The sequence below is a fragment of the Rhinopithecus bieti genome, unplaced genomic scaffold, assembly GCF_001698545.2.
Source record: "Rhinopithecus bieti isolate Rb0 unplaced genomic scaffold, ASM169854v2 scaffold_2435, whole genome shotgun sequence".
NCBI lineage: Eukaryota > Metazoa > Chordata > Mammalia > Primates > Cercopithecidae > Rhinopithecus > Rhinopithecus bieti.
Window position 1 is genome coordinate 58,399 of NW_016803909.1, and position 17,270 is coordinate 75,668.

The 17,270-nt window shown below is 39.9% G+C and overlaps 1 protein-coding gene and 1 pseudogene across 7 annotated transcripts in view; one reads left to right on the top strand and one right to left on the bottom strand.

Moving 5' to 3' along the window:
* The window catches only part of PRORP (protein only RNase P catalytic subunit), a 159,122-nt gene that overhangs the window by 28,127 nt on the left and 113,725 nt on the right, over positions 1-17,270 (top strand). The gene's annotated exons all lie outside the window — the stretch shown is intronic.
* LOC108519449 (septin-7-like) lies at positions 12,641-13,922 on the bottom strand (annotated as a pseudogene).

Genomic DNA, 17,270 nt, shown 5'->3' on the forward strand with positions numbered 1-17,270 from the left:
TTTTTGAGACAGAGTCTTGCTCTGTCACCCAGGCTGGAGTGCAGTGGTGCGATCTTGGCTCACTGCAAGCTCTGCCTCCCGGGTTCACGACATTGTCCTGCCTCAGCCTCCCCAGTAGCTGGGACTACAGGCGAGCACCACCACACCTGGCTATTTTTTTTGTATTTTTAGTAGAGACAGGGTTTCACCATGTTAGCCAGAATGGTCTCGATCTCCTGACCTCGTGATCCACCCGCCTCAGCCCCCCAAAGTGCTGGGATTACAGGCGTGAGCCACCGCGCCCAGCCTCAATAACATTTTTATAGAAAATAATTCTATTATCCAGAACAAAACCAATATTGGTGAGAAGAGTACATTGTCCTACATTTTTGCAGGTCTTTTCAATAATATGGCTTAATAAAAGATGGGTAGTTTTTTGGTTTTTTTTTTTCGTTTTGAGACAGAGTTTTGTTCTTGTTGCCCAGACTAGAGTGCAATGGCACGATCTTAGCTCACTGCAACCTCCGCCTCCCAGGTTCAAGCAATTCTCCCGCCTCAGCCTTCCCAAGTAGCTGGGATTATAGGCATGGGCAACCAAGCCCAAATAATTTTGTATTTCTGGTAGAGACGGGGTTTCTCCATGTTGGTCAGGCTGGTCTTGAACTCCCGACCTCAGGTGATCTGCCCACCTCAGCCTCCCAAAGTGTTGGCATTACAGGCGTGAGCCAACACACCCAGCCGAAGACAGGTAGTTTTTTCAAAATAAATGGCAAAAAAAAAAACCCTTAGAATTAGCCCGTTGGACTCAGTTTAGGTTATCCCAGTTTTGTTGGCAACATCCAAAACATCATAGTTAGGAGCCGGTCAAACATAGACTGGCTTCTCTCTATCAGTCCTGATTAGGGTGTTGATCGTGGCCATGTCATATATAACCTGTTTGATCTGGTGCTTGTTGGCTTTGATAACCACAGTGAACACAGATGTGGTATTGTCTTCACGGTCAGCTCAGTGGTTAAGGGGAACTTGATGGCATAATAGTAAAGCTTGTTTCTCCTGCAGGTTCTCTACTGAGGATGTTTGGCTACTTTCAAAGCCAAAGTGTGTTGGGCTATTGGAACATAGATGACCTGCAGATCTTTTTTTGTGTGCGAATGGATGCCTTTCAGCACTGCCTTGTTGGCCTTCAAAGCCTTAACTTTGGATTTGGCTTTGGGAGGAGCAGGGATTTCCTTCTTTGCTTTCAGCATCATCATTTTGGTGAAAAGGGTTGATAGCTGGATTTTTATATCTGTTTCTATATTCAGTCTGTTGTGGTATGGCATTTTGGTTGAAGCATATGAAGAAAATGGAAGCTCATGGAAATAGGTAGTTGGAAAAGCAGAGAGGATTTTGTTGGCTCTTAGAGATAATCATAATTGTTCTTTGATACTATGCCCAAATTCTACTGTACACTTGTGAGCAAATGAGAGTGAAAACGGCATATAACATCTCAGTGTTATGAAAATAGTTTTAACTTTGCAGATCCCCTGAGAGGGTCTTGAGGATACCCAGCAGTCCTTGAACCACAGTTTTAGAAAATACTCTGGTTTAGACATAATTTTCTTTTTCTTTCTATTGTAAAAGTTCAAGTAAAGTTTATTTCCCTCTATTTTATTACACAAGCATATTAACAAAGGAAGCAAAAAAAAGACAACAGTCTCAGTACTCAGTATATTTTGTATTAGTTTCTTATGTTCTTTTTTAGTTTGTTTTACAAGACCCTTGTCACCCAAGCTAGAGTGCAGTGGCGTGATCATAGTTCATTGCAGCCTCAACCTCCCAGGCTCAAGTGATCCTCTCACCTTAGCCTCCTGAGTATTTGAGACTACAGGCACTTACCACCATGACCAGCTAATTTTTTAATTTTTTTGTAGAGATGGGAGTCTCACTTTGTTGCCTGGGCTTGTCATGAACTCCTGGGCTCAAGTAATCCTCCAACCTTGGCCTCCCAAAGGTTGGGATTACAGGCATGAGCCACTGCACCTGGTGCTTTTTTAGTTCTTATTGAGACTTCTTAATCATTTTCTTTTACTTTTCAAAATGGAAGTGGGTTTTATTCTGATTATAATAATTATTAAGTATAAAAAATTTCATCAACACTTGTGAAAAGGGGAAATTTTTTTTCTGTCAAAATAGCTATAAAGAAAGATAAAAGGCCAGGTGCAGTGGCTCACACCTGTAACCCTAGCACTTAGGGAGGCTGAGGCAGGCGGGTAACGAAGTCAAGAGATCAAGACCATCCTGGCCAACATTGTGAACCCCGTCTCTACTAAAAATACAAAAATTAGCTGGGCCTGGTAGTGCGCGCACTTGTAGTCCCAGCTACTCAGGAGGCTGAGACAGGAGAATCGCTTGGACCCAGGAGGCAGAGGTTGCAGTGAGTCGAGATTGTGCCACTGCACTCCAGCCTGGCGACAGAGCAAGACTCCATCAGGAAAGAAGGAAGGAAGGAGGGAGGGAGGGAGGGAAGGAAGGCAGGCAGGCAGGCAGCCAGGCAGGCAGGCAGGCTAGCCGGCCCACCCTGATCCATTCATTTTGAACTTTAATTTTATTATGTATTTATTTATGTATTTGTTTGTTTTTTGAGATGGAGTTTTGCTCTTGTTGCCCAAGCTAGAGTGCAATGGCACTGTCTTGGCTCACTGCAACCTCCACCTCCTGGGTTCGAGTGATTCTCCTGCCTCAGCCTCCTAAGTAGCTGTGATTACAGGCTCCTGCTACCATGCCTGGCTAATTTTTTTGTATTTTTAGTAAAGAAGGGGTTTCACCATGTTGGCCAGGCTGGTTTCAAACTCCTGACCTCAGGTGATCCGCCCGCCTCGGCCTCCCAAAGTGCTGGGATTACAGGTGTGAGCCACCGCACCCAGCCCCATTTTGAAGATTTAATGAAACTTTAATCATAATCACAGTCCCCATAATTCTGTGATTTAGAAGTTTTTAAATAAAGCTTTAATGATTTAGGATTCTCCTTTCTGGAAAAGAAAAGGAGGCAGGCAAATTGCCTGTGCTACATTTAACTGAGTTTTTAGGGTTAAGTTTAAAGCAAACCATTTGTGCTGCTTGATGGTATCTCTTCAGTTAATTGACAAAGAGGGGGCCTTCTGGTGTTTCTCTAAATACAAATTTAAGACAGGACATATGACCCAAATGAAATGTCGGTATAAGAACTTATCTAATTTAGGTCTTTAGGGATATATATTTTTTTCTTTATTTGGTTACAAACTGAAAGATGTGAACTGAGCTCTTTATCACAGTCTCCAGAGCCTTCTCTTTTCTCTGGGTTTGAAGATCTTATCATCTCTAAAATGAACTGTGGGGTTTTTTCCCCAGATTTAAATAAATGTTGTGTGGTAAACGGAAAACTTTGGGGGCTTAGTGATTTTTTTAAAATCTGAGAAAGAAATTTAATTATCTGCAAAATATTGTTTTAAGCCATGTATTTTAAAGTACAGGCATACTTTGAAGACATTGCAAGTTTGGTTCTAAGCTTTATTGTAAATATTGCAATAAAGTGGGTCACACAAATTTTTTGGTTACCCAGGTCATATAAAAGTTATCTTTCCGTGGCTGGATATGGTGGCTCACACCTGTAATCCCACTGCTTTGGGGCCTAGGCAGGAACACTGCTTGAGGCCAGGAGTTCGACTCCAGCCTGGGGAACATAGTGAGACCTCATCTCTACAAAAAATTTTTTTTTAATTAGCTGGGCTTGGTGGTGTGTACCTGTAGTCCTAGCTACTTTGGAAGGCTGAGTTTGTAGGATCACTCAAGCCCAGGAGTTTAAGGTGACAATGAGTTATAATTGTGCCACTGAATTCCAGCCTGGGCGACAGAGTGAGACTCTGCCTCTAAACAATAACACAACTTATCTTTCCACTATGCTGTAGACTATTAAGTATGCAATAGCATTATATCTAAAACAAACAAACAAACAAACAAAACCCAAAACTGTATATAGATACCTTAATTTAAAATACTTTATTGCTAAAAAATATGCTGATGGTCACCTGAGCCTTCAGCAAGTTGTAATCTTTTTGCTGATGGGGAGTCTTGCCTTGATGTTGATGGCTGCTGACTGATCAAAGTGGTGGTGTTTATTGAAGGCTGGGATAGCTATGATAATTTCTTTATTTTTTTGAGACAGGGTCTCACTCTGTCACCCAGGCTGGAGTGCACTGGCAAGATCATGGCTTACTGTAGCCTCCACTTCTCAGGCTCACATGATCCTCCCATTTCAGCCTCCTGAGTAGCTGCAACTTCAGGCTCACATCACCATGTCTAGCTGATGTTTTCTAATTTTTTGTCAAGATGGGGTTTTGCCATGTTGCCCAGGCTGGTTTCGAACTCCTGGGCTCAAATGATCCACCCGCCTCAGCCTCCCAAAGTGCTGGGATTACAGGCATGAGCCACTGTGTGGCAAATTCTTAAAATAAGACAATAATGAAGTTTGCCACATAAATTGACTCTTCTCGTCACAGAAAATTTTTCCGCAGCATGCAGTGCTTTTTGAAAGCATTTTACCACATTAGAACTGTTTTCAAAATTGGAGTCAGTCCTCTCAAATCCTGCTGCTGCTTTGTCAACTAAGTTTACATATTCTAAATTCTTTGCTATCATTTTAACAATATTTACAATGTGTCCACTAGGAGTGAGTTTTATCTCAAGAAATCACTTTCTTTGCTCATCCATAAGAAGAAATTCCGAATCCAAGTTTTATTTTGTGATTGAAGCAATTCAGTCACATCTTCAGGCTCCCCTTCTAATTCTAGTTCTCTTGCTATTCCACCATATCTGCAGTTCCTTCTTTCACTGAAATTTTGAACCCCTCCAGGTCATCCATCAGGGTTGGTGTCAACTTCTTCCAAACATGTTACTGTTGATATTTTGACCTCTTTCCATGAATCACAAATGTTCTTAGTGGCATGTAGAATGGTGAATCCTTTCCAGAAAGTTTTCCATTGACTTTGCCCATATCCTTCAGAGCAATCACTGTCTATGACAGCTATAGCCTTACAAAACATATTTTTCAAATAATAAGGCCAGAAAGTTGAATTTACTCTTTGATCCATGGGCTTTAGAATGGATGTTGTGTTGGTAGACATGAAAACCACTTTCATCTCCTTATACATCTACATAAGAGCTCTTGGGTGACTACGTGCATTGTCACTGAGCAATATTATTTTGAAGAGTCTTTTTTTTGGAGCAGTAGGTCTCCACAGTGGGCTTGAAATATTCAGTAAACCATGCTGTAAACAGATGTGCTGTTAGCCAGGCTTTGTTCCATTGATAGAGCTTAGGCAGAGGAGATTTAGCATAATTGTTAAGGACCCTAAGATTTTTGGAATGGTAAATGGGCATTGACTTCTATTTAAAGTCACCAGCTGTATTAGCCCATAACAAGAGAGTCAGCCTATCCCTTGAAGTTTGGAAGTCAGGCACTGACTTCTTCTCTCTAGCTATGAAAGTTCTAGATGGCATCTTCTTCCAGTAGAAGGCTGTTTTGTCTCCACGGAAAATCTGTTGTTTAGTGTAGCCACCTTCATCAGTGATCTTAGATCTTCTGGATAACTTGCTGCAGCTTCTACATCAGTACTTGATGCTTCACCTGGCACTTGTTTTGTTTTTTGTGTTGGTTCCACCCGTCTTTGCCCGTAACCTCCCAGCAGCCTATATGTTGCACTTTTTAATTTTTTTTTTTTTTAATACAGTGTCTCATTCTGTCATCCAGGCTGGAGTGTGGTGCTATGATCATAGTCCATTGGGGCCTCGAACTCCTGTGCTCAAGCAATCCTTCCATCTAAGCCTCCCGAGTAGCTAGACTACAAGCATACCACCATACCTGGATCATTTTAAAATTTTTTGTAGAGATTGGATCTTGCTATGCTGTGCAGGCTTATCTCAAACTCCTGACCTCAAGTGATCCTCTTGCTTCAGCCTCCCAAAGTGCTGTGATTACAGATTGAGCCACCATGCCTGGCACCTTGCATTTTTATGTTATGGAGATTGCTTATTTTCTGAAACCTTTTGAGCCAAATTCTGCTAGCCTCCAACTTTTCTTCTGCAACTTCGTCACCTCTCTTAGCCTTTGTGGAATTGAAGCATTCAGGCCTTGCTCTGGATTAGGCTTTGGCTTAAGAGAATGTTGTGGCTGGTTTGATCTTTTATCCAGACCACTAAAACTTTCTTCATATCAGCACTAAGGCTATTTTGCTTTCTTATTTATTGGTTCACTGAAGTAGCACTTCTAATTTCTTTCAAGAACCTTGCATTTGTAAAGTTTGGTACCTAGCTTTGGCCTATCTTAGCTTTTTTTTTTTTTTGAGGCAGAGAGACAGTGTCTCGCTCTGTCACCCAGGCCGGAGTGCAGTGGCACAATCTCGGTTCACTGCATCCTCCGCCTCCCAGGTTCAGTTGAGCAATCCTCATGCCTCAGCCTCCCGAGTAGCTGGGGATTACAGGCATGTGTCACCACACCCGGCTAATTTTTAGTAGAGATGGGGTGTCACCATGTTTCCCAGGCTGGTCTAGAACTCCTGGCCTCAAGTGATCCGCCTGCCTCGGCCTCCCAAAATGTTGGGATTATAGGCATGAGCCACCATGCCCAGCCCTATCTTAGCTTTTGACATGCCTTCCTCACTCAGCTCAATGATTTCTAGCTTTTGATTTAAAGTATAAGACCTGAGACTCTTCCTTTCACGTGAACACCTAGAGGCCATTGTAGAATTATTAATTGGCATAATTTCAATATTGTTGTGTCTCAGGTAATAGGGAGGCCTGAACAGAGGGAGAAAGATGGGGAAATGGCTGTTGGTGGAGCAATCAGAAGTCACACAACATTTATTTTCTTTTTTTTTTTTTGAGACAGAGTCTCGCTCTGTCACCCGGGCTGGAGTGCAGTGGCCGGATCTCAGCTCACTGCAAGCTCCGCCTCCCGGGTTTACGCCATTCTCCTGCCTCAGCCTCCCGAGTAGCTGGGACTACAGGCGCCCACCACCTCGCCCGGCTAGTTTTTTGTATTTTTTTAGTAGAGACGGGGTTTCACAGTGTTAGCCAGGATGGTCTCGATCTCCTGACCTCGTGATCCGCCCGTCTCGGCCTCCCAAAGTGCTGGGATTACAGGCTTGAGCCACCGCGCCCGGCCAACATTTATTGATTAAGTTTACTGTCTTACAGCAGCACAGTTTCTGGTGCCCTAAAACAATTACCATTCAAGTGTGTTGGTGCAAGAATTCTGGCCAAAAATGTGAAACTTCTAGAAAAATCAATGAATTCAGAATTTTAGAAAGGTTAAAACTTAAAAGGACAAGCAGGTCACTCCTAGCAGTGGCCTTCCCAACGTCAAATGCTTTCCTTATTTCTTCATTGTTTTTCTTTTATGTAACACTTGACTGAAATTCTACCAGCTGGGATCCAGTCTTTTTTATGAGATTTAGCTTGAAGCAGTGTACTTTCCTGCTAAAGCATAGCTGAGTTTGGCTTTACAAGGAAATGAGAATTATGTGTGGGTATGGGTGTTTGGCTGCTGCTGTTTTAGAGTTGGGTTGGTGATTTTTCATAGAGAACGTTTTGAGGGGCTGATCTGAGGGGGGTGCTCAAGTGGAACGTTGTATGTGGAGTAGCGTGCTAGAGACAGAGGGATAAAGTCACCTTTACGAGGTTTAAACAAGGTGGGAGTGTGCAAAGTCTAATTTTTGTGACAATACTACAAGGAAGGCAGCCTCCCCTTTTTTGCTAAACCTCAGAGAGGTTAAGTGACTTGCCAAGCAAGGTTTGTAAGTAACAGAAATAAGATTGGAATGCACATCTGTCTGATTCCCAAATATGAGTTCTATTCATTAAGCTTCCCTGTATTCATAATGAAAGGGTCACTGAAAAATTTAATAAGATATTGTTCAGTGTTCTTCATTTGATGAAAGAAACTGTATACTATATTTCTGACAACAGTTTCCATCTTGGATTATCTTGACTTTAAAAGATTAAAATGAAATAAATTGGGTGTTTAAAGGAGCATGACTCAGTTATCTGGAACGTTTAGGTATATGTAGAGTGCATTATTCCCCCAAACTGCAAAGTAGAAGGGAGTATTATTTGTATTCTTAGAGAAGGTTAAGAGGTCCTCACTCAAATACTAATTCTGTTTGTTAACTAATTTTAACTTGCTTTTTAAAAAGCAAATATTTATATAAGGGTTATTAGAAGCTAGTCACTGTTATGAGTACTTTATAAATATTAACTAACTTAACATATATCTTTATAATAACCTTGGGAAAGTTACTTCAGCACTTTGTTCTTTTTCCTGGTCTTTAAACAGAGACAGTTGGACCAGATGATCTCCAAAGCCCACTCCAGTTCTGCAATGTTAAGGCTTTCTAACCAACACATACATATAGTTAGTTATGTGTTAAGAAAAGTTAGATAAGTTCAGCTTTTCCTAGTGGGAGCAGAGATGAGAGTGGAGCCCCAAAGACAGTGCAGAGTAGGACAGGAAGTTGTGATTTAGGTGAATTAAAAGTGCAGAGTCTGTATGTAGCACAGTGTCAGTTTGGGAGGGAAGGAAGGCAGCATCAAATCATTGCTGAGGTTTTGATGATGTGAAGCTCTTTAGTCTACCTCTCTCCTTTCCTTAATATCTAAAGGGAGAAATTCCAAGTTGTTATGTCTTGAGCAGAGCACATGACACCTCCTTATTAACCAACACTACTTTTTAGCTATAGGTTGAAATATGGCTCGTGGTTCTTCAAGATTTTAAGAAATAGGGAATAGGAGAGTTAAGGATTTGGTACATGAAAATATCAAACCTGAATCTGATCAAGCATCTAGAGCTCACTACTAATTTACTGGAAATACAGGGGGGCAGAGGAATATGTTAAATTACGCCTTAAGGCTACAATTACCAAATACCATCTGTGGGAAACTACAGGACAACCCAGTTTCTTCCAATAAATCAATTGAAAAAGAAAAGAGAAAGAGATGGAGCAATGACCTATAGATAAAAGCAATTTGAGATAAAGCAACCATTTGCAGTGTATGGATCATATTGGACCCTTAGTTCCTGATTTGAACAATCGGGAATCTGAACACCAGTTATTGGAGGTATTAAGAAATTTTTGCGGTGGCTCAAGCCTGTGATCCCAGCACTTTGGGAGGCCGAGACGGGCGGATCACGAGGTCAGGAGATTGAAACCATCCTAGCTAACACGGTGAAACCCCGTCTCTACTAAAAAATATGAAAAACTAGCCGGGCGAAGTGGTGGGCGCCTATAGTCCAAGCCACCTGTGGGGAGGCTGCAGGGCAGGGAGAATGGCGCTGAACCCGGGCAGAGCCTTGCAGGTGGAGCCGAGATTCGCCGCTTCTGCACTCCAGCCTGGGCGACAGAGGCCGCAGACTCCAATCTCAAAAAAAAAAAAAAAAATTTGGGTTTGATTTTATTTAGGGTTAATAATGTTAGCTGGAGCTTAAAACTCTTTTTTTTTTTTTTTTTTTTTTTTTTTTTTTTTTTTTTTTGAGGGCCAGGGTCTCAATCTGCTCACCCAGGCTAGGAGATGCAGTGGTACATCACAGCACACCATAGCCTCAAACCTCCAGCCGCTCAGGGGTGATCCTCCCTACGCTAAGCCTCCTAAGTAGCCAAGGACTACGGGTGCATACCACCACACCCGGCTAAGTTTTGACTTTTTGTAGGAGGGGGCGATTTTCACCATTTTCCCAGGCTGGGTCTCGAACTTCTGGGCCTCAAGGATTGCCTTTTGGGCCCTCCCAAAGGCGGGATTACAGGGCGTGAGTCAACCGTGCCTGCGCCCAAAGTCTTTAGATTCAGGCAGCCTAAACACGTGAAATATTTTTGGGTTGAAATACGATGTCTACGATATGCTTTCAAAAATAACTGCCGCCGGAAATCGGGGGATGGGAATTAGGATGCCGAGTTATATATGCAACAAAATTGGTCATGAGATGATTAAAGGGCTGTTTTATGGGTTCATGGGGATTATTATACTATTACTGTCTGCTTTGTATATATGTTTTAGCATTCTCATCTTGAAATCTTTTTTTTTTAAAAGCGGACAAAGGGGCTGGCCTGTGGTTGGCGCTCACGACCGTAATCAGCACTTTTTTGGCAGGCGAGCGTAGGAGGATCACTTGAGGCCCAGGAGTTGAGACGAAGCCTAGGCAACATAGTTGAGACCCCGTGTCTATTTAAAAAAAAAAAAAAAAAAAAAAGCTGACAAATAGCACATATGCCTTTCAGGATAGAGCTTATGAAAAGGGAAGATTATAAAGACAATGCCTTTCTTTAGCTGATTTTCAGTGCCAGAAGCAAAATCTTCCTATAGTAAAGCCGTTTCACTCAAGTAACATTATATGTTCATTATGAAATATATAGCTATATATTCATTAAAAGGATATAACCGTTCAAAAATACCACTATAGGAGAGGGTTGACAGTTTCCCCTTCTTAAAGCCACATGATACTTTTTAAAATGTTGCAAAATTGATCATGGACATTTGCCACATGTTTCTTTTTCCATTTTTTGAAATGCACAAGATAAAATTTCTTAATAGAATAGATGACTAATTTAGATCAGAGTCAGTTCTATAAAGGTTTCCTCTGTTACTGCCATTGTTTTTGCTTTGCCAAGAGGTTATTTAACATTTTTTTTTTCTGGCGTTGGGGAGGAGATTTAAAAAACCTGGTACAGGGTTTTTAAAAAATCCTGCTACAGGCTTTAAAAAAATCCGGTGCCTACAGGTTTTAAAAAATCCTGCTACAGGTTTTTAAAAAATCCTGTACAGGTTTTTAAAAAATCCTGTACAGGTTTTAAAAAATCCTGTACAGGTTTTAAAAAATCCTGTACAGGTTAATCCATTGTGTGGTAAAAGCTATAGCTAAAGAGGCAATGTGGAATGCTCCAGTGTGCACAACCCCTGCTTTTATCACAGGTGGCAACTGCAGATTAATTCTGGTGTGGTTAGGCTTTACACAAAGGGAAACTTGAACCTGAGAGCCTATGTCCCCAACAGTGCTAATTGGGAGATGTGGAGTGAGGGGATTTCCACTCTTTATAAGATCTCCGGTGCATTTCCTCTTTGTTTTTGCATTTTCCTTGGCTATGAAGCAGCTGCAGAGAAGTAAAATGTGATTTCCTGCATTTAGGAGTTCTGGCTTTTCTTTCAGAGACTTATAATTGGAAGGGTGGAATGCGTATGGATTAAGCTACCTACAGGGCTAAATTAAATGTAGATGTTTTATTTTGTTTTGTTTTGTAATGAGTTCATTGCATTTGTGCCAGGAGTATTTTTGTTCAGATGTTTTGAATTAGCAGATAACTCAGGTTGTCTCAAAAGCAGGCTTCTCTCTAGGCTGATCACTGCTTTAACAGTGTGATTCTTTGCAAGCTGACTGAAAAACCACTAATGGCAAAAGTGCATTCTGTCATATTAATAAAAATACTGTAGTTCCTTTGCAGATTCATACAGTATAAATGCTTATCTTGATTACTTAACCTGCAGAATTTTCCAAAATGAGAAAATAGGCAGAGGATATTTTCAAGAAAATATGGTAAGGCCATATCAAGGTACAATGTTCCCAGATACAATGTCAGTGGGAATTGAAAAGAACTTATTCGCAGAGTAGATGCTCAGGCATCATTAGACTTAGGTGAAAGTTCTTATCATAAATTAATGCTTTTTTTTGTAGTCATTGTCAATATTTCTTGTCCTATTAACGATAGTTGATTTTTTTTCTTTCTTCTTTTCTTTTTTCTTTTTTTTTTTTTTTTGAGACGGAATCTTGCTCTGTCACCCAGGCTGGAGTGCAGTGGCACGATCTCGGCTCACTGCAAGCTCCGCCTCCTGGTTTCACACCATTCTCCTGCCTCAGCCTCCCAAGTAGCTGGGATTACAGGCACCCACTACCACACCCGGCTAATTTTTTATATTTTTAGTAGAAACATTAGCCATGTTAGCCAGGATGGCCTTGATCTCCTGACCTCGTGATCCTCCCGCCTCGGCCTCCCAAAGTGCTGGGATTACAGGCATGAGCCACCATGCCCGGACGTTCATTTTTTTCAAAATATACTTAGGAGCCTATCCTAAACATGGGCCAGACCTTAGGATATTTTTGGATGTGGTTTCTTCCCAAGTCATTCACCATTGTGTTGATGGTACAAGGCTTCTCCACTTGCAATCAGAGAAACGTGAAATGACTATTAGTAAACAAGAACTGATTATTAAGGACCAGATTAGCAGAGCTGGATGATCAGATCCAAACCACAGCATTCATTATTACTGTTAACTATGTGATCAGTGAAGCTAAACTAGTATTTAAAACCCAGGCACCCACCACCACACTCGCCTAATTTTTGTATTTTTAGTAAAGACAGGTTTTCAGAATGTTGGCCAGGCTGGTCTCGAACTCCTGACCTCAAGTGATCCGCCCGCCTTGGCCTCCCAAAGTGCTAGGATTATAGGTGTGAGCCACAGTGCCTGGCCTGTTAGTTTCTATTAATAAGTACCCAACACCCTAAACAATTCAAGGCATCTTAATCTCCATTAAGAACAACAACAAAATAATTTTTGTCATGCTGTTAAATCTATCACTGTGGATAAAACTGGTGCAAACTGGTCAAATGGATCCAACAAACACTGATGTCCAAGTTGGAATATTGGTAACTATTAATAATGCATAACTCTTGGTCAATAGTTTAAAAGATCTTCTCTTCTTTTTCTTTTTGAAGGTTCTCAAAGAGCTTTGTTGTTTTGAAATATGTTGTTGAGCTTCCCAGTTTGCTTTCTCATCCTCAAACTGACAATGTTTTTTCTCTGATTCTTTGTATTATGCTTCCTTTTCATTTGCTCATGGCGCTGCCATTGGAGCTCAACTTCAGAGTCCTTCAGTTTTTGAGCTTTTTTTTTTGACCTTCATTTCAAACACCTGCTCCATCTCCAGCTCCATCTTCTTCATTTTAGCTACATACTCCTTTCTTCTTCCATTTGTGCCAGAAGTCTCTTAGCCCTTATTTGTTATCAACTACATTATAAGTCACAACTGCCAGTTTTCTGCTTTCATAGTGGGCATTTAATAACGTCTTTCAAATCATGCATATGTGTTATTAACATATTTCTTAAAATTGTAAAAACAATGTTCACCATTTTTAACTTTAGCAACACCCCAAGGATACTGCCTTCCCCTAACCCTTTTGCCATTAAGTTCAATGATACAGTATTACTACCTACCTAAGCAAGAGGTAAATGGTCCTTCATCTTTTTAACAAGCTTGTCGTCCTCTTCATCTGTTTCTGGAATTTTATATGTTTTAAGTTCTTAGATTTCTTTCATTATCTGTTTTAAAGTTATTATCTGGTTTAATTCCATGTCCTGAAGGAGCAATGAAGTATAAACAAACCTGCACCCTGTTATCGGGCACCTGACATCTGTTCACTCATGATTCTGCATTTAGGTAGTCCACAGATTTACTATCAATGTAGTCGATAATGAGCTGCCAGCAATTACTATTATCTACTGCATCTGCAAATCCTGGGGTATCAACTATTGTAAGCAGCAACTTAACACTACCTTCTTTGATTAAAACTTTGGATTGTTCCTCCTGTATAGTCTTTTTAGTAATAATTCTATGAGAAAGACTTGGATATTCTGGAGAAAGCAAATCTATGAGGAATCATGAGTAGATTAATGTTGTCTTTACTGGATTTCCCACTACCATAAGTGTGAATTCAAACCTTCTCTTCACTGATTCTCTGAATACTTGATTTCGGAGATTGGCAGATCCCACATATTTCCATCATTCCAGTTGTCCAGATTCCAACAGAAGAAATCCACAGAGGAACCACAGTGCTGCTGTTGACGCTCCTCTCCTAAGCAGCAGTGGATCTTGCACTCCAGGTCATTCTTTTCAAAACACTGATGTAATCCTGTTACTCCCCTGCCTCAAAACCTTCAGCAGTTACCCATTCCTGCCCTGAAAGTAATTCCTCCAGTTTGGCCGCAGCCTACTTTTCAGGCCATATTGCTTACCATTCTCCTCTAGAGACACTGCTTCAGCCAGTGCCAGCTAATTAGTGGCTCTAGACTGCTTTGTATTTTCTTCCTCTTCTTTTTCCCCTTATCTAAAATATACTTCTACCTCCAAATCCTGTTTTTCCTTCATGGCTATCTCAGTCCCTTTTCTGTCACACAGCCTTTTTTGACCTCTGTAGTCTGCATTTATCTTTTCTTCCTTTGAACTTGTAGCATTTATTAACCCTGGCACACATCTGGCTATTGGTCCTATACAATGTGTTCTTGTTTTAGTGTTTAGTTTTTCACGTTAGTGTCTATTGTTATTTCAACCAGATTAGAAACTCTGAGGGACAGGACACCCTTTTGCGTATTTTCCACAATGCGTGGCATCCAGTAGGTGTGTGTAATAAATATGGTTATTTATACATTAAATAATCCAGTGTTTACATTTATTATGTCATAGCCACCATTTCAGTTAATCTTTACAGTAACTTTGAGGGAATGAGTATTTTCTCTCCTTGACAAATGAGGAAACTGAGGCTCAAAAAAGTTCAGTAACTTGCTGAAACAACACAGGTTAAATGATGAAGTCAGGATTCAAACCCACATCTTTGGACTCAGTAACACATGTTGTTTAACCATGCCGGTAATTCTCCCTCCTTATGAGACTGATGTATGTTTTTTGAGGATGGGAAATTACCTACCACTTAACTTACTATTATTTGCTTAATAATGGCAGAAGAAAAAGTGTGCAAACCTGGATTTGTAGTGATTCCTAGCAGGAATAATGAAACAGATTCAAACTGTGCCAAAGTTCACAGGAAAATAGAATTTCCCTTAATCTCGTTGATTACTGGTGGAATGACTCATCTTCCAGTTGTACGTTGCTCTTGAGTTACTCAGATATTTGTATAAGTTAGACAGTGGAGGGAAAACCACCAATGAGATGTACAAGACACGTCATTTGAGCTGATGAATGTTCCCGGGATATCCCCAAGATTTCTACCTGAATATTCTTGCCTGTCCTATTTACTGTTTGACTCTTTCACCTTTTGGTTTTCTTTCAGAGTAAAATCACTTCCCATTTCCTTTCTGCTTTCCACTTGGATAACTTTCACAGGCTACTCTCTTACTACTGCAGTGCACAAAGATTTACTGTCTACATATTTAACATTAGTCAGATTTACTGTTGAATTTATGCACTAGAAATTTCAGGAATTTAAATTTTTACTTTTTCATTCTCTTCTCTGCTTCCGATTTTTTTTCACTAAAAGAGACCAAAATAACCCAAACCATATTCTTTTATAAAAAATTAGCAATAGAATTGAGTAGAGATGGTAGTAAATTCTGCTTCATTTCTGTGGGAATATTGAAAACTTGATGGCTTCTGCAAATGATTGATAAATTGTTTCTGCTTTATAAAGAAAGGAAATAGCTCATTCAATTCAATGAAGTCATTAGTAAATGGAATTAGAAATAAAGATTGTGTATTTTTTTGTTGTCATTAATTTGGTCTTTCTGTCCGCATCCCAGTTTTCTCACAGGTTTGTTTTGAGGATAGATCAGAAGACATATGCACACTGTAAAGCATAAAGTAATCCTTAAGGATGCACTACAGGCAGTCCTCAGCTGAGAAACTTGATTTATGAACCATGCATACATGCATACTACAAAGGGATGGATCTTAACTCAGTCTAGTGCCCTTTGAAGGTGACAAGCTAAATGGTCTTTTTGGCCCCTGAATCAGAATCTGGGAACAACTGAAATGTAGACATATTTTTCTTATACATGTGGGAGCAGTTAGGTTATGGGTCCTTTCAGGGATTCATCTACTCTGCTGCCATGTGAAGACAGGAGCCCATTTCTCAGTCAGGAATAGGAAGCAGGAAAAGTTACTTTCCTGGTATCCAATGTTAAAACCCAAAGAGTTTATAAATGTTGACAAACTATTGGTAAAACTTGTGGTATTATTATTTACCTAAAGCACATACAGGGGCTTTTATAGTATAGACTTTTTACAGTCAAATCTAATTTTATTGAGTCCTTACAATAGCCCTTTGAAGTATGTATTAATAGCCCCGCCCCACTTTATTCCTGAGGAACGTAAGGCCCAGAAAAGCGAAGCGACTTGATCAGTGAAGGGGCTTAAGTTTTCTACACGTTTCCTTTCAAAGACGAAGGGAAGTTAGGCACTGTGTTGGCACTTTAGAACAGGTTCTGGGTTAGTTGTGAAGCAGAGGGGATTTCCAGGGTGTGTAAGCACGAACAAACTCCTTGAATGAAAGCAGAATTTTTTTTTAAGTAGTTAACAGCATTTTGGGGTTTGCAGGACTCAGGCTGTGTTACTGCCTTTTTTTCTTTTTTTCTTTTTTTTTTTTTTTTTTTTTTTTTTGGCCTGATTTGTTTCTTTCTAATTTAGGAGCAAGATTTTATAATTAAAAATATATTGCCCTTTGCCCTTTCTTTTAGCCGTTCTCCATAAATCTGTCAGAATATGATATGAAAAGGAAGGAGAGTGGGATTAAAAATAATATAGCTGATTCTGTCTAGAAATTTAATTTCTAAACTATCTTTACCTGAGTTAGATCTTTCTGCAAAGCTCAGACAAGATTTAAGAAATAACTTTAAACTTGTAAGTAAATTCTGTTCTATCTGGAATTTATAGGAGAATGTATTAATACTTGGAAATAATACCTAACTGCTAGGGAGCATGCATCTTTAGCTCATGATTCTAGATGATTGAGAATTTTTTAGGGAAAGTTTTTCAGTCCTTCATGTAGTTGATAGTGGGCTATCATTTTATATTTCAAGATTAAAAAATAGATAATCTTCTTTCTCCTTCCTCTCCTCTTCCTCTTCTCTTTTTTCTTTCTAGCTGTATGGAATGACAATTTAACTATTCATTGAGTCTTCTATTAATGAGTATTTAAGTGGTTTCAAATCCTTCACTGTTACAAAAGTGCCACAGTGAATCACCTTAAACATTTGTAATTTCTCACATCTTGATATAGATGTAAGATAGATTCCCACAAATTGAATTGCTAGCACAATGGAGACATATTAATTTTGATTGGCCTTCATGGAAATTTTATCAGTATATACTCTGATCAGCAAAATATGAGAATTCTTTCTCCACACCTTTAAGATTCAGTGTGCTATCAAACATTTTGATCTTTGCCTATATGAAGTAAAAAATAAAATTGCAGTATAGGATTAATTTACAGTTTTCTTGGAGC